This window comes from Octopus sinensis, linkage group LG3 (genome assembly GCF_006345805.1).
Source record: "Octopus sinensis linkage group LG3, ASM634580v1, whole genome shotgun sequence".
NCBI classification, from domain to species: domain Eukaryota; kingdom Metazoa; phylum Mollusca; class Cephalopoda; order Octopoda; family Octopodidae; genus Octopus; species Octopus sinensis.
In genome coordinates this window covers 101,488,777-101,516,273 of record NC_042999.1, presented here as the reverse complement: position 1 = coordinate 101,516,273, position 27,497 = coordinate 101,488,777, and the positions used below count along the sequence as shown (strand labels likewise).

Sequence of the window (27,497 nt, the reverse complement as noted above, 5' to 3'; positions counted from 1 at the left end):
CCAACCTGGTTTGTTATTGCTCTCTCTTTTTTTTTCATCTTTTTGATTATTGACCAGTGGTATAACTATTAGGGGAGCAAGGGGAGTGACCATTCCCCACCCATCAAGCACAGTTTTCAAAATTGGCGCTTTTTAAACAATTTTTTTAACACTTGTGCAATAAATTTTGAATCTTTTTGTTAATTGTATGGCCTTGGAAGAACTTTCTGGAGTCATTACTTTATTTGACCAACTTCCTATGTTTTTGAACTGTCTCCTCAATCTCCAGTGATGTGTTGGTGGCCACTGACATCTGAAATTTCCTAAACAAACCCTGATGTCATAATTTCTTGACACTGGATGATCTTATGGAGTTTCATCTTTTTCACATCATACCTATATCAGTAGATGTAAGTTTCATATATAATGACATTGTTAGTGAAGCATAAAATTAATGAATGTTGAATACAATTATATATAACTAATTAAATATTTCATGTAATATAAGAAAAATGAATTAAAAATTGTTTGGTATGTGTCACAGTGCCTATTTTCTTAATGTGCTCGCTCCCACTAATTTTAGAACCTGGCTATGCTGCTGCCATTGACTCGAGCGAACAAATACACAATAAGTAATGAAGACTCTTTTGTTTCACAAGATACAAGTTAACCTCACCAGTATTACTACCATGATAAAATTAACTTAGTACATTCTGTAAAGTGGTTGACAAATGAGTAGAGACATTGTAGGGTAGAGAGAACCTTGTAGTCTTGACATAATAAATGCAACTAGTACACTCTATAGGGTGATAAGGAGGGTTCTCAGACATAGAAACCAAAATAAAATGTACATGATCTGCTAACCCATCTAGGAGGGCAGTAATTTTGAATAAGAATTGACTTAGATCATGATGATCCTTCTAATCTTTGCAAGTATAGAAAGCAAATGTAAAATGATAATTTTGATTAATTATTTCTATCATAAACACAAATCCAAAAAATGTGAAGGTGTTATATTGATCATAGTATGTGACTGGTAATAACAATAATGATAATGAAATAATAATAAGATAGTGGGAAAAGATCCCTAAAATAGAGGACAATGACAATGATTCAGAGCACCCAACACAAAATCCCAGATTACTCTGATGCACCAAAGCAAATGTCTTATTCCATTTTTGATACCAATATGACAATGCCATAAATGTAGTGAATTTTACATTAACAATACCTTTCATAAACTACACATCCTCATTAAAGAACATATTTATAGAAATGCTGTTTCCGTGAAGAAATTACTGGAGAGACATAACCATGGCATTACAATTAGTATCAAAGTTACAGAATAGAATATTGGAAATTTGGGTATTAAAGCATGACATTCTTATTAAAAATTTTAATCCAACCATCAACAACAGACAAGAGTTGTACAATGCTAATTGCATAACATTACCAACCTGTACTTATCACACCCCTCCCATCCATATTCATGAAGATCAGCTCTTAAGCTCAATTTCATTTTCTCTTTTTAAAGACCTTTAAAGTAAAAATATCAAAATATAAAGAAAAGGTGTAAAACTTTGTTTCTGTTTTGCTTTTGTTTTTCTCCCCTTTATTTCAAACATGCAGCAACTTTCTAAAAAAAGCATCTTTAGCTCTATTCCACAATACTTCATTTAAGCTACACAACTTTATACAATATTTTGTTTTTGGTCAGGTCTTGTTCTAGTACTTAATAAACAATATTAAATGGAATGGTATGTCTAATTGGAATCTAGTAGGTGTAGATAAATCTGTGCTTATAAACAAACTATTTATAGATAAATACATTACAAAGTAAGAAACTTTTATAATTGAATATGTATAACTGAAGGGATAGACATCGTTGATTATTTGTATAATTTGATAATAAATGTGAATATCTGAAGTATTTGCTGGCAGAAATAAATAAGTTACTGGATTCTAATCTCATAGGATTTCTTCATGGTGATAAATATTCTTCAGCTGGAGTTTGTTTGAGTAAGGAATCAATCAAAATACTGCTTAAAGACATGACTAGTTATAAGACGAAACCTTTGGTGATAGAAGTGTCACTAGAATCTACAATCTATTCATTGATTATTTTAAAATGCATCAAGGAATTTCATCTCAACTGAACATTACTAATGACACTATTGTGCTTGCTAGCCATGATACACGAGCATGCTATCATGTCAAAAAGTGCACTGAAATTGCTAATGAAAAGAGAAAATTAGTGTGTAGAACTCACTGGAAAAATGAACTGATTTAATACTGATCAGAATGAGATCTATAAATTTCTCAGTTTTGAGTAAAAACCGGAAACAGTAAAATTATAAGAATTTCAGGGAAATTGTAACTGAATTAAAAATAATCTCATCAAATTAGAATTATTTTAAAAATACTAAGAAAACCATATATAGAAAGATAATTTCAATAGCAAGTGATGAATAGAATTCAGTTAAGCAAACTAGATTTTTTTCGGAATAATCAATAGTGTCAATTTGTTTTTAGACCATAGGGCCAGCATTTAACACTGGATAGAATGCTTGTCTATAATAATTGAGTTTCTAAGAAAGTTCTGATATTTGTTTTCTAGATTAATTAATTGTGATGAGTAGAATGGAATCTCAATAAAATACCTATGAAATAATAACTTATAGATAGTTGTTGTGCATTGTACCCATAGAGATAATATGATTTTGTACTGAATAAAGAGACAGAAAATGTTTTGAAATAGTACAAAAAAAATTGAATACAGGTTGTGTAAGATCATGAAAAATTGGAAATAAAAGTGTATCTAAATTTATGATTTAGTATTGTGAAAGTCATTTACTACAAGCTATTTAGATTCTACCAGTAAATTCTTTATTACTAACATGAACAAATTCATAAATATTCTAGAAATGAACTAATCCCCAATGCCAAAAAGAAAAAAAAAAGGAGTAAATTATTCTGTTATAAAAGGGAAGTCACATTTGCCATTAGTACTTTCTTTATTAACCAGTGTTACATGCAATCTAATGATGCTGGACCTATCATTGTCTAAAACTGAGTATGCTATATGAACCAACTATTTCAGAGTAGATCATTTGCTAGATTTGAAAAGCTCAATGAAGATTCCAGTTCCTTAATGGCTTTTGAAAATTTTAGAAAATTAGGAAGATTGACAAGTGTTTCATGGAATCTTGTAAGAAAGGATGTGATGCATGAAGATTAAACAACCTTGCTGAGTTTTGTTATATGAATGTATTAATTTGTATGCTGTCTGCACTAACAGATAAGTATAAGTTTCTTACAATTTTATGTTGAAGAAAATATTTAAATAAGGTGAATTTCAAATGAATGACTGTTAACATATTCAATGCAGGAAAATTATAAAGCTGACTATCAGAAATTAGTGGAACTTGTGGAAATTCTACAGAATGAAAAAGATTAAGAGAAGCTATTCAAGAAAGCAAGGATGATTTGGATTTTTATTTTAATTTTGCTAAGTTATTTCACTTCCAGTCACAATAATATGATTTCAAAATTTCCCTCTGCTAAGCACCTTATATTTCTCTCTACCTCTTCAACAAACTTTTAAACCATATTGTTTCTCTCTTTATGTCTTTAACATTTTCTCTTTCTCTTCACCTCTCACTTCCACTTGCCACATGAGTGACAGCATAATGCATCGTCTGGCTACCTGCTCTCTCACTCACTCTCATGTTTCCTTTTTCTCTCTTTCACTCCACCGCCTCCTCTATTCAAACAAACTAAAACATAAAGTGTGAACAAACAGGTAAACAAATAATATAGATTTAATTCAATAAAACACTATCTGCTTCTCTCTCTCTCTCTCTCTCTCAGGTAAACAAATAATATTATAGATTTAGTTCAATGAAAAAAAACTTTTTCACTATCAACAACACCACCACCATCATCATCACTATAGTTTTCAGTAACAAAACTCATTTCATTTCAGTTCAGTCCAGCTGTTTGTTAATATCTACTTTTTCTTGCTGTTGATGTATCTCTATTCTAACAATACAAACACTATCTGCTCCCTCCCTCACCCTCTCTCTCTCTTAATACAACCGTCTCCCCTATCTGTCACTCTCTGTCTCCTTTCTTTTACCTCACCACCAGAACATCACCCCCTGCTAAATATTGTATCCTAAACATCTCTTTCTCTTTACCTTTCTCTCCCCACACTACAATACTAGCATTTCTCTCTTCCTCTTTTCTCTCACTGTCTTTTTCTCTTGCTCTTCACCTCTCCTTTCAACTAACCATGTGATGCATTTGGCCTTTCATCAGTTAAGCAGAGCTTTCATTACACTTGTTGGAGTAGTGCTGAAAGAATTACTAAATTAATGTATATCATTATATATTGTTGGGAACAGGAAAATAGAATTATTTGAAAATATAGTAATATATTATGTTGTCTGGAAAATAATGGTTGATTTTTAAAAATAAGCATATGTTCTTGAAAAACTGAACTTATACAGAGGTTTAATTATTCAAAATATGATCCCTGAACTGCTATGCATTTCTCACATCAATTAACAAGGTCATTTATGCCTCTTCAATAAAAATCCAAAGGTTTTGATGCCAAGAAATCCTTGAATTCAGTTTCAACCTCAGTTTTGGAGTGGGAGGTTTTTTGCCTTAAAAAGTGTTTAGATGCTTGAAAAAGTGGTAGTTGGTGGGTGAAAGATCAGGAGAATATAGAGGATATGGTAAAGTCTTGTATCCTAAGTCTATGAGCTTCTGCAGTGTCATCCTGGAAATGTGTGGCTGAGTATTGTTGTGGAGCAGGTTTCCTTTTGCTCAAGTGAACATGCATTTTTTCCAGTTGCTTATAGACACCAAGCATATGAGACATTTCTCTGGCATTTTGCCATGGGTTTTGTTTGACTATTGTTTCCAAATGCTGATCATCAAGGGTGGATGGACATCCTTTACCTTTTTGATCTTCAAGGCTCTCATTCCCACTACAGAATTGCTCAAACAACTGTTGTACTGTCTGATCACTTGTGGACCCTTCACCCAATGCTCTGTTGATATTAGTGGCTGTTTGGGAAGCATTATGCCCAACCTTGAACTCAGGTAAAAAAAAAAGGTAAATGCATTTCTTCTTTTTCATGTTTGAAATTAAGGATTTCTACACTTTAAAATTATATTCTAAAAGAAATCAATAAAAATTTATTAAAGTGTATACATCAATTATGAAGCATGTAAAATTTCGTCTAAAACACTACAAAAATAACTATTAAATCAAATTTGAAAAAATGTTTTTGAAAAGTCGGGCAGTATTTTCTGAACAACCTAATATATTTATAGAGAATCTAATGTAATCGAGAATATCTGAAACATGTAATATAGCTAACTTTATAAATAATTTTTAGTTGTGAAGACTGAAATGATCTGAAAACAGCCTATTGTTCTCTTCAGTAAACAGAAAAATAATTGAGAAACATCTTTCAGATCTGTTTTGGGGGTGACTGTCCCTCTTCAGAGAAGATGTACCACTATCCTTTGGCCATCCAGAGAAGCTTGAATCTAATTTGCTATGTATACATAGCAGTTGATTATCAAGGATACAACATTAACAGTCATTCTGATCTGCATTTAATATGTTTGTCAGCTACATAGTATATTAAATAGTATTGTGTTGAGTCAAAAGTTTTGCAATATTTTGGTAACTTATTTGCTTTATTTGTCAAGTTAAAACAAAAGCAGCCTAGCATTCAAAGTAGAAGCCATCATGTTGCACCATCTGAAGCCACCTTTCTGCTTGTTCTTTGGTCCACACTGATACCAGATTTTGTCCTTCAAGGAAAAGATCTACTTCACTGAATCTTCCACCCCATCTTGGTTGATGAAGCATCATGAGAACAGGAAGTGAGCCAGGAATAGGAACAAGTAATAATCCAAAGGAGCTAGGTCTGGACTATATGCTGGGTGGGACATCAATTTGATTCCCTCAAGTTTCTGGAATTTATTCTGGGTTGTTTGAGTAGTATGAGATCTTGCATTGTCTTGCTGCAGAAGAGCTCCCTTTCTGTTAACCAATGCTGAATATTTTTGTCACACAGTGGCATATGTCCATGAGAAGCTGAGCTCCAAGTGCTACTCATTGGATTTGCCGCTGTGGCTAAGAGCACAGCCTCAGAATCCTTGGTTTTAGGCCTACCTGACCGTGCCTGATTTTTGAGGTTCTTGCAACTGGAGGAAAATTTGCTGAATGATCTGGTTACTATACTGTGATCAACTGCACCTTCACTTTTTGCTCAACAAATGTTTTTGGTTGCTTCCATGGTGTTATGGCCCAGTTTGGATGCATAAAGTACAAGTTTCTGAATTAGACTATGTTGCACATTCATTTGTGTGGCTTTCAAATCACATATGGAGTGAAGCATTGCATAACATTTCAGTGCACCAACTACCATGATATAACCAACTTCAGCAGGTATCTTCTGTCACTTGTAAATATTGTAAAACTTTTAACTCACCTCAGTATATATTTGTATAGAACATTATATAATTCAGAATGTATGAAATTTGTACAATGTAGACTATCCTATGGTTATTTATTTAAAAACCTTTTTGCACTGGAAAGGAAAATGGAATGCAAACATCATAGCATTTTCTTAACCCTTTCGCATTTAGATTAATCTGCCAAATGAAATGGTTATGCAATCACATTGCTTTCAATTAATCATGCATTATTTCATAGCTTTGGGATTTCGATGGTGTGATTGTTTATATTTAGAATTACATTGTAGGTTAGGTGTGAGAGGCAAAATCTGGCAAGTTTGAACATAAGATAGGTAGAATATTTAGGCTGGATATGGCCAGTTTAAATGCTAAAGGGTTAAGTGACCTATTAATGTTGTATCATAATAAGCAGCTGCTGCTGCTGCTGCTACTACTACTGCTACTACTACTACTACTACTACACACATGCTACTATTAAACAGTGAGAATGAATGCTCAACACTGCTTTAGTGGATAAATATTCTTTATTTGTGGATTAACAAAAAGCTAATGGTTTCACATGAAAAAGATATCTACAATTTTCAAGTGATCCACTAAGGAATATTGGTTATCATTTTCATTTGAGATAACTACCAACATTCCAGGAGTGCGAATAGGGCTACATCCCATGTTTCTAAATATATTTGTCCAGCGAGTACTTTGTTCAAGAAACATTTTCATAACCACCAGTCATCCTTCAGAGTCATAGAAAGATGGTTAGTCACATCCCTGGCTTGCCTTGTGTGGCACCTCAAAGATCAAAGGACCCCGTGTAATATCAGGTGGAAATTGATTATCCGGGCCTGTATATTAATGGAAGTGGCCGTTGTAAGATCTGCATTGTAGAGATAACCAAAATTCTTAAGGACTATAAGAAGCCTGGCACATTAAACAGCCGTAAAGAAGTATTTTCTAAATATTTCAAGTGCTGTTTACTGGAAAATTAGATCTCCCTATTTGCTTGTTTGACCTCAACAAGTCTATAAAGGTTTTTTTCCCTCTCTGATTTGGGGGAAATAACCCATCCTCATTAACATTTTTTTGTATTCTCCAAGTTCTGAGCATTTCCTCACATCTGCGATATAGATACTTTAAAATTTTGTATTCATATAATGGTTGATGAACTGTCCACAAGGCTTTGGCTTTGTGGGTGCGAAACCTTACACATACACCCTCACCTGTGACTGTGTTTTGTATTTCTGAACAATTTTGGACCACACACACACACACACATACATTAATATTAGTTTCAAATTTTAACACAAGGCCAGCAACTTTGGGGGAGGGGATAAATTGATTACATCAATCCCAGTGCTCAACTGGCACTTATTTTATCAACACTGAATGGATGAAAGGCAAAGTCAACCTCAATGGAATTTGAACCCAAAATGTAAAGACAGACAAAATGCTGGCAAGCATTTTGCCTAGCATGCTAATGATTCTGCCAGCTTATCACCTTATATGCGTACATTAATATTAACGTCTGTTTTTATTTTAAGTTATAATAAATAGAATTTTTACATGACACTGAAGGATTACTCAATACTTTTGGTGGAGTACACCATGAAACTATACAGTGATGGTTTAACAGGCTGAAACTTCAAAGTCTCTGTCAATACTATTCTTGTTAAAGAATACTGTAGTAAAAAAATACTGGTACATCTAGGCAGTCAAAAATACTGGTACATCTCTGTATTTTGATGTTAAATATTATGTCTATTTTTGTTTCAGCTGGAATACTGAAGTCAAATTAAAACACAATGTCTGCACTCAGTCAGCAAGACTTCTTAGTGTTGCAATACATTTGATAGCTTTCTTTTATACAGTTTTCATAAAAATCTGGTATTTCTTGAAGTATGGTATCCAAATAGTGTTACTGTATTTCAGGTGTGGCTTCATTGTATTCTTAAAATGTATTGTACATTTATTTTGTTGATAACTATAAAGAATTTTTTTCTTTGAAGAAGCTGTTACATTTTTTCTCAATTGTTACAAACCCAAGTTACTATCAGTTATCACACCAAGAGCTTTCTCATTGTCAAAGGTAAAATATAAATGACTTTTTATATTGCAAAATCTAAGTGTTAGTGAAGTAGAATTAAAATTGTTCAGAGAAGGAAGGTATGATGCAAATACTGTTTTATGTAAAGAGAAAAAGGAAGTTGTCCAGCTTAGAGTCAGAAAAAATGTGTAGTATGATACCAAAAAATACAAAACTGAATGGAAAAAATAAGACTAGAGCAATAAAATGTGATCTCTAAAGAATATTGTTAAACAAACAGAAAATCGGTATTTTATGTTGTATAATAATAATATTGTTTGGTAATGCATTTAATGATGCCTTTAATGTATTTTCTTCAATAGACTATGATAGCTATAGGATAGATTCAAGAACATATTCTGTCACTAGTTTACTAGAATAAGTAGTTGAGAGATCAGAATAAGAGTATGTACATATGTATGTGTGTAAAGGTGCAGGCATGTCCGTGTAGTTATGAAGTTTGCTGTGTAACTGTGCAGTTTTGGATTTAGCCCCATTGTGTTGCATACTATAGCCCTAGAAACTGTATGGAAGCTTATTTGTGTACACACACACACTTTTTCTTTCAAATCACTTACACTCTGTTGTATATACACACTGACATTACCCATCCTGTGGAGCATGCTGGTTTTATTTCTTTCAAGCTTTCACAAGTCCTCAGCAGTCACAGCCCATGTTTCACTGCCATGTAACATAGCAGGCATCATACAATCTACCTTCTTTGCTGGGGAAGAGGCCTTTCATTACTTAGAGAGGTAGTAGCTCTCTGAATTTTTCCCAACCAATTCTTATTCTTGGGGAGCTATGCTTTTGGAACAAACTCTACAAGTGCTCACTTGGTTACCTAAGTAATGGAAACTACAACTTCTAAGGAAACCCTGACATTTGAGGGAATCTATCTTTTGTACATTTGTGGCACTGGTGTAGCTAGAGTGTGTGCTGCTTTCCATTTGCTGCCCCTGGACCCCAGAAAAACATATATTGCCTACAGCAGACCCAAAAGTGCTGTCCAGAGTGGACTGCCCCTTCTACCTCCCACCTAGCTATGCTTGTAATTCCTGGTGTTTGATGCACCTGCACATCTTCCATATGTAAAGACTACTTTCTCTATGAGTCTTCCAGTGATACTGCTGCACCTCTAATGTGTCCATAGATTGCACTGGGTACTCTGTATAGAGCTTTGGTAAAACTCCATATGGTTGTAAAACTCCTTGCCAGTAATTTTGGTAAAGCAGGATAACTTATGTGAAAGAAATAAAGTGTGACAAAAAGTAGATGATCCTCTTACAATGACGAAAATGATCCTTTCTACTATAGGCACAAAGCTTGTAATTTTGAGGGAGGTGACCAATCAATTAGATTGACCCCAGTACACAACTGGTTCTTAATTTATTGACCCCAAAAGGATAAAAGGCAAAGTTGACCTTGGTGGAATTTGAACTCAGAGAGCAGCGACTGGTGAAATACTGCTAAGCATTTTGCCTGGTGTGCTTACAATTTTGCCAGCTTGCCGCCTTCAATGATGAAAATAATGTAGATGCTTAGCCCTAGTCAACCATCAATAAGATGATCTTTGACCAATGGCATTCTGGCCACGAACTTTCCTTCTTTTAGTTTATCTAGGACTATATTGTTTAATGTGGCCTTTCTTTTTTAAGACAGTACAAAGTGATTTGAGTGAATTTTGCTGTTATTTCTGGCAGGATAAATGCCTGTGTAGAGGCTTTGCCATTGGTTTGTAATAACAATGATAAATAATTAAAGTGATATTTGGGTAATTCAGCAATATAAAAGCTAGAGCATGTAATTTATATTTTGATAGTGTTGTTTAGTGCCAAGTCAGCCATGATTAAGCAAACTTATGATTGGAGGCATTCAAACCATGACTATTCCATTATATTTTCAGGAATAGTGTACTCACAGACTCCATTATTCAAGGTTCCTTTTTGTACATAATAGAACATAGTTTTGAATCAATTTGGTTGTTATTTCAAGTAGTTTAAGCAATCTCATAGAGGCCTCCCTTGTTGGTTTGTTATATTTAGATACATTTTATATCTGAATGTATTTTCAATTACTAACTTGTGAAGTTTACAGGTTTAATATCTTAATTCCAACTTATAACTCTTAACAAATTGTTGCAGCAAATTTGAATAAATAAATAAATAATAAATAAATATAAAATCGTGGATTGAACAAAGGACCATTCCATTTTCAACACATTATTTTCCCAAGGGAATTAAGAGGTCACACTGAAGTTCAAAAGCAAGTTAACTATAAGATTAAAGTTAATTATAATATTTACCACATTTAATTTTGTTTTGATCGTTAATCAATATAAAAGATATTTCTGCTTTATTTTCATTGTAATTTTAAAATGTGCTACAAACAATTAAGAAAAGATTATATTGAAACCAAAACTCTCACTTCATTGATAACTAAATACATTGCTTGTAGGTTAGTTCAATACTTAAGCGATTAGTCTAGCATTCTTCTTGCTTGAGATGTTAAGTTTATTGTTTCACACATCACCTACAATCCAATAACTGATTTTGCAAAGGTTAGTCATCTGTAAAAGAAGTCATCTTATCTATTCTTCACTGTGGCACTAATCTAATTACGAAGTCTAAAAATTTTGCTGTATGTTCCTCAGACAATACAAAGTCTGTTATATTTACTTTTTAAATATCACTAAAAGTACTTTGATAAAGCAGAATAACATACAAGAAATATCTTCATTGATACTTTACTGGTAACCAGTAAAATATTGTCAGCTAAGATTGTCAGGTTGATAAGTAAACAATCAAATTGAAAGTGGCATTATCTGTGGAGTGTTAGTGGTGAGACTCCAGAAATGCAATTTTCAATATGTTAGAGATCTTTTTCTCGATTTCATATGATCTTTGCTGTATGATATAATAATCAATATGTGCATAATTATTCAGTTTAGACATTCAGTTTAAATAAAATGTGTCCAGATTTTATATACTCCTCATTAATATTGCAGCAGCAGGTTAAATGAAAGGCTTCTATGTCATCCCACAAACTGCAAGAAATAGTAAACAAATCTATCTCAATTTACATTCAACAATCTCAAAGAACTTGTACATTAGCAATGTAGCCTTAGACACATTGTTTTTAGAGAATGAATACCTTGATCAGAGTTGACTTGAGACTAAACAACAATGACAACAAACAACAACATCAGCAGCAGCAACAGCAGCAAACACAAAAATCATAATTACATGAGTTTATATGAATCATAGAGGTACCACTATGTAGCTACTCAACCTGCTGGAAATAGTCAGATCTCTCTCAAATTACTCCCTGTCATCTTATAAGGGCAGTATTATAATGTAGAAGTCTTTTCTGAAGCTGCCTGAAAAAAGACAAGATGGTTGTAATTGTAATCGTGATGCCTGCCAAAAGACGGGAAATTCAACCCTGATTATTCAGACAATTAGCTTTACTTGTGTGGGAGTGACTTGAGGTGGGGTTACACAACAATTTCCATAATAACTGCTCTGATAACCCTCACACATGACACAAACTAAATTACAACCAACATATCAACAAAGAGAAAAGGAAAAGCACAAACAATGAACAGCCTCACCAAAAGGAGCTCTCAAATGGCACCACAACCTCCTATAAAAAGCAACAATATCTTTCTCAAATCACACACACTTTACAATCCTGCATGCTCCACTCTAAAAAAGATACGATAGTCATAGATGGAATGCTTTCCATCATAAGTCTGTTGGCCAAGGCTGACCTGGGCTAAATAAAATGTTACCCTAAAAATAGCAAATTATGTCTTTTCATCTTAATAAATGCAAATTAGATAGTGTTATTTACAGCACATTGTACTTTAAAAAAATGTTGGGATAGTTATACTTAGTCAGGGTGGACTTGAGGCTAAGCAACAACATGATGGCTTCCTAACATTTCTTCTTTCAGTACACAGGACTTGAAATAACTCTCGTATTCTCTCCAATCAGGTGGTTATATGCTGGTATTGAGAGTGAACAACCAAAATACTTAGACATTTGTTTCAAGACTTCCCAAGTTTATCACCATTTTGCTGGGTCCTGAAGAACCCATTGTTTACTCATAACACAGGATAGCACTGGATCCTCTTTACACAAACTTTACATGTCTCATCACCATTACTGTTCTGCCCCTTTCTTTCTTACCTATAGTCCTTTCTTACTACAGTCCCTTCACCTTTCTTTTATTTCTTCCATACTTCTGCCCTCAATAGTCTCTACTCTTTATCTGTATAACATACTTTGTGTTATGTGTATTGGTGTAAAGTCAAAATCTGAGGTTTTTGTCCAGGGAAAATCCCTTTATAGACATATTATTAAAAAAAACAATATACTTCAGAGTTATGTGAAATGAAATTGGCCTAGAAGTGCTGTTGAAACTTGTCAGTGTCACATACTCATGTCACTTCCAAAACAAGATTGAATTGATCAGTCTGAAGTGTATTTATTTATACTTGAGAATAATCTCTTCACTACCATCTTCCCACAAGCAAAAATCTGTTCCTCCATCACACTTTACCCTCTCTCATCACCTGGCCTAATATCATTACTCTCTTTTCCATTCTTCTTCCAGTCATGAGAGCTTTCTAGGATCTTTAGTCATGCAAGTTGCATAGTGACTTTGCTAGTGCGGTGCCATAAAAAAAAAGCACCCAGTACACTTTGTAAAGTTTTAGAAACCATGTCAAAACTTAGACATTGGAGTACAATGTGGTCCTCCTACTTGTTGAATCCTTTTGAACTGTCTAACCCATGCCAGAAGAGGAAGGATTTAACCCTTTAGCACTTAAACTGGCCATATCTGACCCAAATATTCTACCTGTTGTATGTTCAAACTGGTCAGATCCAGCTCACACACTTTCCTGACAATGTTAGTCTTAATATAAGCTATCATATCATCAAAATCTCGAAGATACGACATAATGCATGATTACTTCAAAACAATGTGAATAAATAAGCATTTCATTGGACAAAATAATCTGAATGCTGAAGAGTTAGACAAAGAATCTGGTATCATTTTTGCTAAATCTGTCATTTGGATTTAGAACACACAAGTTAAACAGATATAGTTGCTGATGCTAATATAACCATCATCTCTGTTGTTGCTGTTGGTGGTAATGTTGGTATAAACATAATTAAAAGGCATATATATTTAAAATTTTTTGTGAGACCATCTGCATATCAAAATGTGTTGTATAGTCTCCAGTTAAATGGAGGTAAGGCAGGTATATCTGGATCACACTGGATCTTGGCAAGCTATGGGTCTTTTCAGTTAGGCTTTCCCCGAGGGCAACACTATAAAAACAGTCATCATTATCACTGTCACCACTACTGCAATTAGCTCTGTCATCAGGAATTTTACACTGTGACTGCTATTATTACCAGTACCATGATCACAACCACTACTAACACCACCACCACCAATGATGGCTACTTGAGCAGCAGTTTCAGTAGCTGCTGTAACAACAACAGCAAGTAGCAACAACAACAACAACAACAGCTGCAGCAATTGTAATAATGGCAGCAGCAACAACAACAGCAGCGGTAGTAATAGCAACAGCAGCTGCAGTAGCAGCAACAGTTGTTCTTCATTAGTTGAAATGAATTAGTCGTGTCTTAACATCAGAGTTTACAAATTCTTTCATAAGGCTTGATTCTGGCAGAACAGATTTACTTTCTTTTGCTTTGGTTGTCATCAACCATCTTAAAAGACATCTTATCTTCACCCAGTTTCTGTCATTCATTCTTAATCGAATGTTTAAATGCAAAGGAGTTATTGATTTCTTATTTTGGTGCAAAGTAACGCATTTTCGAAGGCAAAGACAGAGAAGTGAGATTGTGTGATTTTCATGCTTCTTTTTAAAACTCAGAGTCACTTGTAGAGTAGGTGAAGTGGGAATAGACCTTAATTAAGAATCAAAAACCAATTTTGATGATATGTCTTGTAAAGAGATTTAGTGAGATGCTTCCATTATCCAATTATTTCAAAGTGATGCAAAACTTTACTTCTTTGTATCACATTAAAGGCGAGGACCAAAATTATAATGTCTCCAGGCAGTTATAATTCCACTGGTATGCTCATTTGGGCTGACCCAAAGCTAAACAACAGCAATGACAGTAGATTATTGCAATGGAAGTAGGTTATTGTATCATATATTCTTTAATATGATAATCACTTGTAAATATCTTTATGATTAGTAGATCGAAACAATTGATATCCCTTACTTGTGTGCTTTTTAGAGAAATTTATGAGGCCACTATTTCTTGCAGGTCAAGTGACTATATTATCTCCTTAACCAAATTAGTTATTATTTTAGTGGTAGGGACAGCAATAATTTGCTTTCTCATATAGGAATCTTGTTCATATATTATTCTATTTAATTGTTGTCAGAAGGTTTAACATACATCTACAGATGCAATTCTTGAACACACCATCAGCATTTGTATCCTGGAACCACAGGTTATTTCAGGTTATACAACATATACCCTCATACAGATGGCCCAACTTTGATTTAGCTTAGGCCTCTGTCCATGTGATTTTCTACTGACCTACACTGATCACCTCTTTTCAGCCATACCGAGTTAAACACTTTTTTAGCTGTCTCAGTGTTGGTCTTGATGGCTCTTCTTCTGCAAGCTCCTGAAATACCCAGCATTCTATTTGCCTTACTCAGATCATAACTAGCAAACCCTTCATTGCCAACTTCCACTGGCAAACACCTTGCTCACTACCAATTCTTGCAGTAGTCCTTTACCAACTCATGGTACTTTGTTCTCTTCTTTTCTTGAGTTTTCTCCATCCTCTCCTCTCTGGGCACAGTTAACTTCAAACGTACTAGCTGCTTTGTTGCCCTGCAAACTAAGATGATATCTGGTTTCAGCAAGGTTTGGGTGATATGCTCAGTGTTCTGGAGAAGAGCAAATGAGCAAAGGGGTTAGTGTAGAACTTTCAGAGTGGAGAGGCGGGTCACAACATGTGTGGCAAGAAGAAAAGCCAAGTGGGAAGGGAATGCCTGTTAAAGGTAGCATTCTCAAATCTGATACCTGTTTCTGATAAGTGAAATAAGGCTATAAAAAGCAAAGAGTTTTTCCCAGAAACACAGTAAAATACCTGAGTATAATGTTACAATGCTTATGTCTAGACTTATGTGTAGATTTTATGTAATAGTTTGTGTAACAGAGTAGATCATGTCCATTCCATCATGCTACACTATTCTCCACTGCATATCAAAGTGTGTTATATAGCCCTCAACTAGAAGTGAAGATATTACATCTACAATAGATTTATGTGTCATAGCTCATTGTGCAGCTAGCTGTCTGTACACCAAAGATCTGTTCAATTACACCTGAACTGGGGTTTTACAGTGACAACATCAAAAAATAGCTTTTTTTTATTTTAAGAAGGAAGACTCTAAAGATTTGCCTGTAATTTGATTTTGTTTCTTTATGACTGAAAATAGATGAACTTCATTTCTGTTAGCTTGCTGATATAAATACTTATATTTCAAAGATATGCTTGCTGAGTTAATAATGGTTGTCATTGACTTGACATCTATGCGTCAAGATTTAGAAATATCATGAGAAAATGTCAATTATATTCTGAAGCTGGTTCTTGTCACTAGTCTGAAGGAAAGCTTACACATTCAGTTTTTGTCAACATATATTTTGACTAATTTGAGATGAATCTCCAATAAAAAAATAAATATACTTTAACCATGCATAATTTCTGAGACATGAAATAAACAAGACATTTTCTTTAACATTATTAGCTTCAGAGAAAATTAACATTGTTAGCTTAAGAAAAAATAGAGAATACAAAATTGCATATTAAGTTAATAATGTATTCTAATTTAGAATAATTCTCAAATCTGATGAAGCAAAACCTGTTTTATAAAGATTTCAAATGAGAAAGAAAAATTAACATGAAAATATAAAAATAAAGTACAGAGTAAATTGAGGCAAATTGATTTCTAAATAAAATAGAGTGGAAAAATTTTCATTCTTTAGCAAATTCAGCGATACAGCTTGGAACCAATAAATAAGGTAATTTTTCTATAGTGAGTGAAATCTTTGAAAATAAATTTGTATGAAATTAAGTCTTGAAACACTTAGTGAATTGGAGCAGGAATGGCTATGTTCATTAAACTCACTCCATAACCATATGGTTTTGGGTTCAATGTAACTCTACAAAACTTTGGGTTAGTAGCCTCTACTATAGCCTTAGATTCATCAAAACCTTGTGAGTGAAATTTAGTAGATAGAAACTGTGTGGAAACCAATAAAAAAACCATTTTTTCCTTTGGGTGGAAACAGGTATCAGATTTGAGAATGCTACCTTTAACAGGCATTCCCTTCCCACTTGGCTTTTCCTCTTGCCACACATGTTGTGACCCTCCTCTCCACTCTCAAGGTTCTACACTAACCACTTTGCTCATTTGCTCTTCTTCAGAACACTTCTTGATCCTTGGATGCCTCTAACAAAGACCGCTCTGTTGTAAGCATTCAATTAGGTCTTTGATCTGAAATATATTCATCCCTTCTTCTCTCTAGTCTTGAAAACCCTGGAGAAAATAGTGGGCACAATTTTTCTGCCTTCAATTAAAGGACAACAAAAATTTTTAAACATGTCGCAGAAAATTTTACAAGAATTATGCTGATAGGTGTGAAAGAATATTAGAATCATTCTTATAAAAATGATAAAAAATGTTTTTTTTAAAAATTTTTCTGTTATTGGTTTAAGACATTAAACTTACAATGAAGCTAGGGCAGTGTTCAAGGAATTTTGTGATTATATAACTTCCAGTATATGTCTGATATTTATTTCATCATTCTTTCAAAACAGGAAATACAAAAGTAACATTGATATAAGGATAACTCAGTCGGGCATGAATACCAAAAGGTATTTCTGTCCAGATATACTGGTTTGCTTCCCATTTTCACACACACACACACACACACACACACACATACACATGTATGTATATGTGTGTGTTTGTATATGTACATGGATGTACATATATAAACACACACATACTTACATGGATGTATATATAGGGTTGGCCAAAACTCAACTGACAGTAAATCAAAATTCTATAAATACTTGATATTCAGTTTTATTTATTCATTTGGAAAAAGGGTGTCACTCAAGAAAGATTTCAGTTTGAACAATTTTCATGATGTTTTATATTTAGATGATTTTATTAAATTCATTTAGCTGTTAAACAAAAATAAATCTTGGAATTAAATGGTTTTGATTTACTGTCAGGTGACTTTTGGCCAGGCCTGTATCTACACACACACACACACACACACACACACACACCACACACACACACACACTCACATACACAAGCATACACCCGCACCCACACACATGATGGGCTTCTGCACATTTTCTGTCTATCAAATTTCATTCAGAAGGTGTTGATCAAACTAAGTCTGTAGTAGAAGACTGCTAAAAATATTGCACAATGAGATTGAACCCTGTATGACAAGATTAGGAGGTAAACTTCCTAACCAAACAGCCATATGTGGGATTTATGAAAATTAGCTTTTCTATTTTTACTCCATTCTATAAGTGAAGAATATATTTTCAAATTGGATATTTCTTATTAATACTGTTGGACCACTAAAGAGTGGGACTTGGAATTTCTTGGATCATGTCCCAGTAATTATATCTAATTTTAATATTTCTATATTTTATTGCTGTTAGATGCAATGGGATCTAATTGCCTTATGGCAAAGCATTTTAAAAATAACTTCAGCTGGATTTGAAGAAGGAACTTCTTAACCATGTCACCATCATCATTTTCATTGTCATTGTCATCACCATCATTGCTGTGGTTGTTGCTGTTGCCATTGCTGTATGTTACGCCATCATTGTTATCACTGCCACTGCCACTGTCATCTCCATCACAACCGTCACCACAGTCACCACCACCACAGTCAGTGTCTTTGGTACAGGCGTTGATGTCAGTGTCATCAACAGTGCGTCATCTTTGTTGCATGATTGTTGTCTTCATCATCATCATCATCATCATCATCATCATTCCATGTTGGAGAGGTCATTATGGTCAGAGCTGGCTTTTATCTAAATCACAATAGGAATGAAGAATATAATGAAAAGAAGTGTAATAGTGAATAGTGCCTGTTGATTGAAAGATGGTTATGTTAAGACCTATCAAAATGCCAGACCGATTATAAACCTTTAGTAATCAGACGTCTACTAATTGTGTAATACGTTATAATTATTAAAAAATGTATTCTTAAAATATACATTATTTAAGACTTAGGGAAGAAAAAGTTTGAATTCAACATATGTATTAAAATCTTTCAAAGATAAACATATGAGAAAGTTTATGATCTAAAAGAACATATAATAATATATAGATGGTGACAACTGTTGCTGATAGTTGGTATGTAAGATAGTTCAAAGAGAAAAATTGGAAGTGTTTATTGATTTTTTTTTCTATTAAAAGTTTCTTCTTTGTTATATGAATGATAGAGATAATTTTAAATTCACTACTGGATACATCAATTAAGCATTTTAATAAATGTGTGTGTGTTTTTTTATATCATTTCTCAAACAGCATTTGAAATTTTCAACTGAGAATGTGAACTGAAGTCAGGTGTTACCTAAGAAAGATGAAAATTCTGATTAAATTATAATGTTGGCATGTGGAAAGATTTGCACATGTGATCAAGATTTCTAGATGTGTGTTATATTGAAAGCTGCTATTTTACTTCACTTTCAGGGGAAATGATAATCTTGACAGTTAAAAAAAGTTATAAATACAGAATAAAGTATAGATATTAGACAATTACTTAATGACCTCACATCAGAAGATAGATGAGGCATGTTGTTTTACATACTAACATGTTAGTTTGTTATACATACTAACATGCAGGCATGCATGCACACACACACACGTGTGCACACACACACACGTACACATCTAAATGACAGTCAATATTGTAAATGATATCATTTGATGCTCTTCTTAGTATCTGATAGAATCTGCATGATACCACAATCTAGTCATTATCCAATTTGTTGTAAGACAGTATGGTGTGATTTGAGATTCAGTTATTATTTCTAGCAGCTTTAGTGAACACATCTTTGAGTTACTACAGCTAAATTTTGATGTGTGGCCAAAAAATGATGAAATGTCACTCAGCACTCTTGGTAATCTGAGTAACCCTTTCATTACTGTATTTATTTTGAGATGCTCTGTTTTTCTCTCAATTATTTTAAATATAACAAAGAATTTAGTAAAATAACTTATTTATCATTAAGCTAGTGTTAGGAGCATTAATTGTGACTAAGGTTTGGTGGAAGATTTTAATTAAAAACTTATGAAAACAAGACATTTGTACTACAGAGCCAGAGCTGGTTTCAGCCAGGTTGGTGACGAAAGGGTTAAGATATGGAATTTCTGGAGACACACAATGTAAAGTACAAGTGTCTCTTGTCCATGATATCCCAGGTTACAGAAGTGTTTTTGATTTTATTGCCCCATAATTTCCACAGAGAGAGAGGGAGAGAGAGAGAGAGAGAGAGAGAGAGAGAGAGAGAGAGAGAGAGAGAGAGAGAGAGAGAGAGGTAGAATTAGTTTCGTCTGTAGACCTGAATTATATACATGCTAGTTATATTTTATTTTAAAGGTATCATCTCTATGTCCCATTCTATTAATAAGTGATATATTCACTCTGTATATCACTGAGTTGTGGAAGCACCTAGCTCAGAGGTTAGAGTATCAAGCTTACAATCATCACATTGTGAGTTTGATTCCTGGACCAGGCTGTGTGTTGTGTTCTTCAACGAGACACTTTATTTCACGTTGCTCCAGTTCACTCAGCTGCAGAAATGAATTGCAATGTCACTGGCATCAAGCCGTATTGGCCTTTGCCTTTTCTTTGGTCAGCATCAGTTGTGTGGAGAGGGAAAACTGGTATGCATAGGTGACTGCTGGTCTTTCACAAATAACCTTGCTCAAACTTGTCCCTTGGATGGGGAAACTTTCTAGGTGCAATTCTTTGGTCATTTGTGACTGAAATGGGGTCTTTATTTATTTATTTTATGTCACCGACTTAGAAAGTTAGGCTCTTGAAATAGACAAATCTCAGTAGCAACTTGGCTTTAGAGATGAAACGGAGAGGTTAACTTTATGGAAGTCTTAGAATGTCATTTGAGGTCTGAGAAGAAATGGCAAACAGACAGCTACATCTAATCTTATCGCTCCTATTAAAAAGTTTGTGGTATTTTTGTGTAGCTGTGAAATAATTACTGATAGCTGCTTTCATGCTGTAGCATTGGCTAATCCCAATTATGTTTCCATTCTTAGTTCTGCTATTATGTAAGGGATGTTTCTAGTATAGTTTATTAGATCTATGATGATGATGATACATATACACACACACACACAAACAAAAGAGAAAATGGAGAAATATTGATGGACAACAGTTGACTTCCATCAATTTCTCCATTTTCTCTATTTTCTGTTTTCTTTAAATTTTGATTCTTGATAAACTCATGTTTATCCTTGTCTTTACCTATAATTCATGAGCATAATATGCTTGCATATGTATGCCCATGGTTAAACATAAGTAATATACCAGTAGTATAATGGATACTTAGACAGTTATTTTAACTTCTAACTCAGTTAACCTTATATATATATATATATATATATACATATTAATACAGGGTGAGTTTAAAGGGATAAATTATCCAGGTGGTTATTGTAGTAGCTCTCAGGTATATTCCAGATTTTGATTTACTACATCAAGTAGTAATTAGCGTTGATGATTGCTTTTTGAAGGATCCTGAATGAAAGTGCATAGAAAATTATAGAAAATTATGAGCCATTGCATGTGTAACTGCACATACTATGTGCAGCAAAAACATGTGTAGGTCAATTTACCCAACAAATTATGCTGTATGACAAAATATAAAATTAAAAGAGAAATTTGATGATGTACCAGTCTCTGTATTCTTTATAATTATTTGGAATATACAAATATATATATGATTATTTGAAATATATATATATATATATATATATATATGTACACATGTATGTGTGTGTGTGTATATATATATATATGTGCAGGTGGCACGTAAAAAGCACCCACTACACTCACGGAGTGGTTGGCGTTAGGAAGGGCATCCAGCTGTAGAAACATTGCCAGATAAGACTGGAGCCTGGTGCAGCCTTCTGGCTTCCCAGATCCCCGGTCGAACCGTCCAACCCATGCTAGCATGGAGAACGGACGTTAAACGATGATGATGATGATGATGATATCAATACAAACCATATATATATATATGTGTGTATGTGCATACATAGTGCTGTTGATTCTGTCAATATGCCATCTGGAATTATCAGAATTTGTTTTATTTTAAGATTTGGATCTAATGTCAGTATTTGTTTAAGTATAAAAAATTCATAAATGGTTTAAAGTAACCAAAAATAAATAATTTATATTTCTTTTAAATAAGTCGTTATTTAAAAGAAATTTTTTTGCAAATTTATTTATTCTTTATTTTCATTTATATAATTTTTTTGTAAAGCATCTCTTGTCTGACTTTTTCTGTTGTCTTGGAGAGCTCAAAGAAATGAGTTTACTAATTTAGAAATTACAATAATTTGAGATATTTTGATAATGAAATGTGTGTGAGAGAGGAGGATGTAAGGGAAGATAAGGGTGAAATTAATAAAGAGAAAATATGAGATAGAAACAGATAGTGGGACAGAAAGAGACAGATGTAGGAAGATAAATAGATATTGAGAGAGAGAGAGAGAGAGAGAAAGAGAAAGAGAGAGAGAGAGAGAGAGGGGGGTGAAATTAACTTGGAAAACAAGGTGTTTTAAATTTATTAGTGTTCTAATGATTATTCAGGTAACTTGGTCAGTAACTGCTTTTATATTGTGTCTGGGTCAAGACAAGGATTTATTATTCCAATATTTTTGAAAACTATTATTACCTGTATAAAGATTTTGCAATGCAGTTGTGAATGTTGTTTCTTGTTTTTTGGTAGAGTGGAAAAGTAAAGATTTATCTGTCTTTGAATAAGCACTTTGTTGAAATAAGATACAAATTTTTTAAAATGTTACTTATTAAGAATAAAATACTTGTTAATGAATCTAGATTCTATAAAAGATAAGAGAATCATGTAAAAGATTAAAGATTATTCCAAATGTAAAAGTTTCTTGTCAAAAAATACACTTGATTTATTTGGAGATAATTTTTTTTGTTTTATTTCATAAAATATTCCTGGCTGTGTAGTTTGAAGCTTCATTTTTCAAATGTGTGGTTCCAAGTTTAAATCCACTGCATTGCACCTTAATCAAGTATCGTTTATCTCAGAGGTGGGTTGATTATGAATCATATTTAACAGATGGACACTCTGCAATATCCACTGGTAATTTGACTTTTAATCTGCTGTCTAGTTTGGTATCACTATCTTGGTCCTTGAGTAACTTAACTCTTTAACATTTAAATTGGCCATATCTAAATCAAAATTTTCTACCTGTTTTATGTTCACACAGGCCAGATCTGGCTTCTCACAACTACCTAACGATGTCATTGGAAAAAAAAAAAAGCAATCACATTGTTGAAATTTCAAAGCTACAAGATAATGCATGATAAATTCAAAACAATGCAAATAAATAAGCATTACATTTGACAGAGTAATCTGAACACTAAAGGGTTAAGTATTTAGAGCAGATCTCTTGTCTGAAGATTACTCGATACATTCCTATTGCAGGAACAGCCTCTATGTAGTTGCTCAACCTATCACAAACAGTAGTTAAAAATTTCCCTGATATCACACCTTGTTATCTTTTAAAAAAACACAACAGAATACATTGAATGGTGTATCCCACAGTACAAAATACCCAAAAAGATGTTAGCCATAGGTGGAATGCTTTTAATCATAAACCTACTCAGGGCTGACAACAACAGCAACAGCTTGTGAGTTATGTTTTCTTCCTCTATTTCTCTGCTAAGTTTCACAGGTCTTGCAAAGATCATTGTTGCTGTTCTTTCTCTTTTGACTAAGCCATAGCAAAAAAGAAGATATATTGTTGTTATTTAGCTCCGATTGAGCAGATCTATCCTCAGTGGCATTCCAGCTGTGATTACTCCATCTTTTTTGGGCTAACTAGGAATTTGGGATCCAATGTTCCCTTTCCTTATTAAAGATTGTAGAGTGTGATTTAAGGGAGATTTGGTTGCTACTTTTTGCTAGTCAAGTGACTAGATAGAGACTTAGAGAGAGAACAAGAGAAGATTTTAGTAAGACTGAAAGGTAGAAAGGTTGATTAAATCCTGATGAATTATAAGAAGATATTTTAGAAAATAGGTGAGTCTCTATAAAAAATAGTATAGTATCTATTCTATTTTAGCTTTAGTACACAGCTCCAATAGAAGGAGAGATCTTTACAAAATGAATTGTCTGGAGATATTTAAAGTCATATAGCAAGCTAATCCTGCAATGTCATATATGGTTGGCATTTATATCTTCAAGTTATACATTATGCATGAGAAATCACACAAAGGAACTGGTTTAGACATTTGCCTTAAGATAATTGTTTAAATCAATTCTTTAAAAATCACTTAAATTTCTCTGTGTCCTGTTTATTTGGGTGAAAAATTCTTTTTAATATGATATATAGTTACAATGTAGCTCTTTACACAGTTCTAGTTGAGTATGAATGCAGACTGTAAGGAAGCAGTTAAACACCTAAAAAACAACTTACATTCTAACAATTCAGTCTTTATACAGTCTTATTTTAGTTTAAAATTATCTCCAAGTACATCATCATCATCATCATCATCATCATCATCGTTTAACGTCCGTTTTCCGCACTAGCACGGGTTGGACGGTTTTGACCGGGGTCTGGGGAGCTAGGGACTGCCCCAGGCTCCAGTCTAGTCTGGCAGTGTTTCTACAGCTGGATGCCCTTCCTAACGCCAACCACTCCGCGAGTGTAGTGGGTGTTTTTTACGTGCCACCTGCACAGGTGCCAGAGGGGTCTGGCATCGGCCACGTTCGGATGGTGCTTTTTATGTGGGGGGGGGGCAGAAATATAGGGGAGCACCAGTGGAGAGGGGTGGTTCAGAGAAATGATGACAGGTTCTTAGGCAAGTAGAACGTAGGATATCAAGAGGGTAATGCATGGTGAAATAGCGTATTGAGGAGGGGGTTCGAAGAGTAGACACCTATAATGGTGGTGGGAGAAACAACATCCGGTATAGATGGAGCAAAAATATAGAGATATCCGGTATTGGTGGTGGGGGTGGGTAGGGTGGGTGCACCGCAAATACGCGAAGGTTGAAAATAGATGATAGAGCGAGACTTGGTCGGGCAGAATTAATAGAGGAGAAATTAGATACAATAGTTAGATAGATAAATAACAACAGATAGAAAAACATGTATGATTGGTCGAGAAGTGAAGTGAAAATAAAATAAAATAAGCATTCAAACTTAGCTGTGCTCGAGATTATAGCTGCTAGGTGAATGAATGAGAGAGCGCATGTTGCTGCCTTAAGTAAAGAAATTGACCGGAACAGGAATTTTTGGACAAGGCGGAAGTGTATTAAGGGAACAGGCTTCAAAGATGGCGGAGATCGATAGACAAATACGCGAGGGTTGAAAATAGATGATAGAGCGAGACTTGGTCGGGCAGAATTAATAGAGGAGAAATTAGATACAATAGTTAGATAGATAAATAACAACAGATTGAAAAACATGTATGATTGGTCGAGAAGTGAAGTGAAAATAAAATAAAATAAGCATTCAAACTTAGCTGTGCTCGAGATTATAGCTGCTAGGTGAATGAATGAGAGAGCGCATGTTGCTGCCTTAAGTAAAGAAATTGACCGGAACAGGAATTTTTGGACAAGGCGGAAGTGTATTAAGGGAACAGGCTTCAAAGATGGCGGAAAATCTAAAATCTGAATGTAAATATTTAAATCCTCGTGGGTTTTTAAGGGCCAATTCTGAACTCTGGAAGCATAGTGTTGATTGGATGAGAGGCAAACCTCACTATTAAATGGACATTAATATATCATAGATAAAACTCCTGGATGATCTGGCACCTATTTCCAAGTGGTAGGTAAACAGAAACATATAAGATGAAGTGTACTGACTATATACACAATAATATACAAGAACTAGTAGATGAATATCACATTTACTTGATCTTTATGGCCTACATTTTTCCTGTTTACTTAAACTTAGTGGATTCAGCTGTTGTGAGTAAAGCTGGCATTTTGGCTACTTGTCCAATGATAGTTGAGAGAGTAAATATTTATCCATTTAACTATTATTCTAAATAATCAGAATTGTTTAGTGGATATGCTTATGGGCTTGGAGTTTGTTTACTTTGCTAGCATCTTGAAGGAAAGTTACCCATATCAAACCACTGTTGCACCTCCTGAAGGCTGATCTCAGGAATAATGTATACCACTCATCACATGGGAGGGGTGTTCCATTATCATTATTATTATTATTATCCCTATAACAATATTAAATATCCCATTGATTGACCTGATAATTATCATACTGCACTATATTTTCTTCTTTGATTCCTTTGCAACTGCAACCAAGACCTATTGAGAAACTCAAGAACAGAGTTGACTGCCAGAGAAGAACAATGTTCCCAGATTGTCTCACTGCTCTCATGCAACAGATCTACATGTCAGTGTGTCCAGTATGGTTTCCAACAAAATGAAGACATGATATAACGAAAAGCACCAAGATACTTGCTCAACACCTCTTTCACATAGTAAAACAAGAGAATTCGAAGAAACTAGTGATGATCTCTTACAGCAGAAGGAAACATTTTATGTTGTGATGAAAAAGAGACTTAAATTTACCTTTAGAATGATAATAGGGGATTAAATAATGCCGAATTTTATAACTCTGCCTTACATAAAGCAGGTTATACAGAGAAAATTATCTACATTGATTCTATTCAGTCTCATTCTAACTTTACTAATGTAGATATGAAATCTAGTTGTAAAGGAATTAACGATATCAATTTTAATTTATACACTGAAACAAAACGGAGGAAGGGAGATAACCCTTATTTAATCCCCTATTATCATTCTAAAGGTAAATTTGTCTTTCAAAAATAATTACACTAAAAATAAGATAACTAGTAGTAAAATAATTTGGGTAATTATTCTATATGGGAGGCAAATTAAATCTAATCTCCCATTGTAGTTTTGTGAAGCTATTATTAGGAATTTTCCAAAGAATTCTAGGTATTACTCTATCAACTCACATACAGTTAGGATTGTTTTTTCCAACACTAAAAATCTCTTACAAATTATCTCTTCACATAATAACAACCTGTTAAATAATAATACATTTACTAATACTAACATTAATTTAGCTAATACCATCCATCCCTCTAGAAATATCAACAAGGTTATTGTATCTGAAGTCAATTCCAACAGAATCAAGTTTATGTCAAGTAATTCTAAAATTAAAAATTCTATATACCAGTGTAAAATTACTACTCATAATCAAGTATATTTTTATATTGGAAGCACGTTTTTACAGTTATCTAGAAGGATTTCTTATCACTACTCGACATTTAGGGATAGGAATAAACGTAACAGTACAGGGCTCAGTAAATTTATTTGGGATCTAAAATACCACAATAAACAGTTTAATTTAGATTGGTTGATTCTCTCAATCTCGATACCTTATGACAAAGGCAAGGAATTCTGTCTTCTCTGTAACTCTGAACTATTTTTCATTATTTTTTCTAAAAATCCCCTAGTAAACACGGTTATAGAGCATGCATACTGATGTAAACATTGGCAAAAACAAACCTTTAGTTCATATAAGTGATCTCTATCATTATATA

General features: G+C 33.8%; 1 long non-coding RNA gene across 1 annotated transcript; it reads right to left on the bottom strand.

The window, feature by feature from the left end:
- Positions 1 to 6,144: 6,144 nt before the first annotated feature.
- LOC118762773 lies at positions 6,145 to 19,805 on the bottom strand. Its single transcript, XR_004998523.1, has 3 exons — positions 19,791 to 19,805; positions 12,788 to 12,791; positions 6,145 to 6,203 (listed from the first exon to the last, which is right to left on the bottom strand). It is a non-coding gene; the product is annotated as an uncharacterized LOC118762773 (long non-coding RNA).
- Positions 19,806 to 27,497: the final 7,692 nt, after the last annotated feature.